This window comes from Sorex fumeus, unplaced genomic scaffold (assembly GCF_029834395.1).
Source record: "Sorex fumeus unplaced genomic scaffold, SorFum_2.1 ptg000035l, whole genome shotgun sequence".
Classification (NCBI taxonomy): domain Eukaryota; kingdom Metazoa; phylum Chordata; class Mammalia; order Eulipotyphla; family Soricidae; genus Sorex; species Sorex fumeus.
Window position 1 is genome coordinate 11,128,683 of NW_026606092.1, and position 2,758 is coordinate 11,131,440.

Below are 2,758 nucleotides of genomic sequence, written 5' to 3' on the forward strand. Positions count from 1 at the left end.
GATATCACTGATGCTAGCTAGTGGATGAGTCCACTGTGACCTATGTCACAAAGATAATGAAAAGAGTCTCCAAGAGTATTGGTTCAGTATAGGCTTGCATGGCAGAGGGTAGTTGATCTATACAACTAAAAAAATCTGCTACTGGGAATAATATATCAGGAAGAAGGTTAAGGGAAGTAACATATTTTTGGAGCTGAGAATTTACCCAAAAACCCTCTTACTCCGTAGTCACCACTGAGAGTAGAAGGCTGAGCCTTGCCATTTTTTCAATATAAAATTCACTGCAGGGGCTGTAGCAAGCAGGCAGATAGGCCGCTTGCCTTGCATAAGGCTGACTCAGGTTTGATCTCCTATGTGCATCCCATATGGTACCCCCAGATACCAGGAATGATTCCTGAGTGCAGAGCCAGGAGTAAGCTGTGGGCACTGCCAGGTGTGGTCCTAAAACCAAAACAAATAAATAAATAATTTTTTAAATTTAAAAATAAATAAAGTTTTTTGAGGAGTTCAATGAACTTCCTTCTGAGAAGGAAGATAATAAGATTTGCCAGAATAGTAGAAAAACCTTAAATTATATAGACTTTGATTATGGTTGGTTATGGTCAAAGGAAGAGGGCTATAAATAAAACAAATAAACTCACATTGTTAGAATTTCTGCCCAGGTAATGAGAGAAGCAAATTGCTTCCACTTCAGATGTACCACGTGACCAATGACTATTAAATGCTCTCTAAACAGCCTCCAAGGTTTTTACACTAATATCAGAAAATGTGTGGTTTTTAAATTGCTCTCTTAGTCTCGACCTGAATTTAAGGTTTAGTCTGTGTGCCTTTATAAATCATAGTCAGTGTTCTGACCAATCTTCCTATGCCTTTACCACACATTATTTTACTGAAAATCTCTTCATTCCTAAATACATAAACACATCATGAATCCATGTTACATTTGAATTTATTGGGGTGGGGGAGGTGATGATGCTGGAATGAAAGGCTAATGTTATTCTGACATTCTACCTGAGCACTGATGGGGAGGAGGCCTATTTTGGCTTTTCTTTAGCCAGCAACTGAAAACCACCACTCAGATCCATCATAGGGCATGTGGGACCAGCAGAGGAGTCATTTTAAGAGTCATGTCCTCAAGGGTCACATGTTCAGCTACTGAGACCAACCTCATTTAACCCCAAACAAACTCTGCTTTGCTTAATGGGACCTCTGTATGCAGCAGATGAATATTGTCGTTTCTTCCTCATCTAGGAGAAATAAGCTATGTTTAGATATCCAGGGAAATGTTAGCCAGAAATGAAATTTACCCTTTTTAAACAGTTCAATGATGAACAATTTATTTGTGATATTTTTGGTAAGAAGAAAACTAGCAGGTCAAGGATACTAAAGCTGAAAGTGGGAAATGTATGGGTGTGTATCATTTATTTCACAAAATAACTTAAAGGAAACTTAATTGAGGTAGCTGGATGTTGTCTGTCTTATAGAGTTTTTAAATTACTGGATTTTGTAAATCTGAATATTCTGAACTGTTGAAGTTTGCATAAATTCTATAATTGTGTTCTGTTTAAAAATTAAACTTTGGTTCAAAAATAAGGTTCAAATGCAGTGCAGACTGATAAAAGAACATGATTAGGACTCAATCAAATTCCAGTCCATATCGACAGCAATTCCCCATTTTCAATTCTTCCCTGAAAAGGACAGACATCAAAATCCAAAGAGGATGCTAACACTTTCCTTACTCTAGAGAAAATTTGCCTCTATTTTTAAAAAACTGATCTCAAATTTCAAAATTCTCATTTAAAAACTTGAGACAATTGGTTTGGGGTGGGAGAAGAAACCTAATGCGTCTGCTGGCATGATTCCAGCCTCTATATCATCAGCCTACATGCCTAGGAGTAACTCCATTAGCTGGAGGTGAAAAAGCTAAAATGCCCTTTAAAACAAGGAAAGGGATTGGAAGAGAAAAAAAACACCAAACATGTGAAATAGTGGAGGAACATTAATCTACAATCAGTCACTGGTTAGGACACCACAAAAGCATTCTGTTTCCATGTCAGAGCAAAGAAAAAATAAAATGACTCAAGGAAATAGGGAAATAGGGTAGTGGACAATGGTGAAGGAATTGGTGGTGGATACTCCTGGAACTCAATCATAAATATCTTTGTAACTTTGTAATTCATGGTGATTAAATAAAAAATAAATAAATGTAAAACAAAATACTGATCTGGAAATGATTAAGAAAATAAGAAAAGAGCATTTTATTTTTTTTAATTTTTGTTAGTGAGAAATATGGAATGCTTCACGAATTTGCATGTCATCCTTGCGCAGGGACCATGTTAATCTTCTCTGTATCGTTCCAATTTTAGTATATGTGCTGCCGAAGAGAGCACAAAAAGAGCATTTTAAAACCTCAGTCCTCAGGCCCTAAAGTCTAGGGCCTACCTTATAGATATCAAAATGTAAGAACTATAAATTTAATTCCTGGCATCTAAAAGACTATGCTATAGGTTTTTAACTCTAACATCAAAAATAGAGTGTGAATGAACCAGTTACTAGACTCTAGGAATGGTCATGAGGCTGGATGGAAGGAAGAACAATATGAATTATTTCTAGATGTGCATTTATATTTAAATCATGAGTTGTTACTAATTGTCTTAGGAAAATATGATTACTTTATTGCAGGTCTGAATCTCTGACTACCCTTTCTCAGCCACCTTGTGCAACATAAAAAGCATTAGTCATAATATAATGAATTATT

The 2,758-nt window shown here is 36.0% G+C and overlaps 1 non-coding gene across 1 annotated transcript; it reads right to left on the minus strand.

Annotated features, from left to right (window-relative positions):
• Window positions 1–2,283: 2,283 nt before the first annotated feature.
• LOC130027047 (U6 spliceosomal RNA) lies at window positions 2,284–2,390 on the minus strand. The gene has a single exon (XR_008792986.1). It is a non-coding gene; the product is annotated as a U6 spliceosomal RNA (small nuclear RNA).
• Window positions 2,391–2,758: the final 368 nt, after the last annotated feature.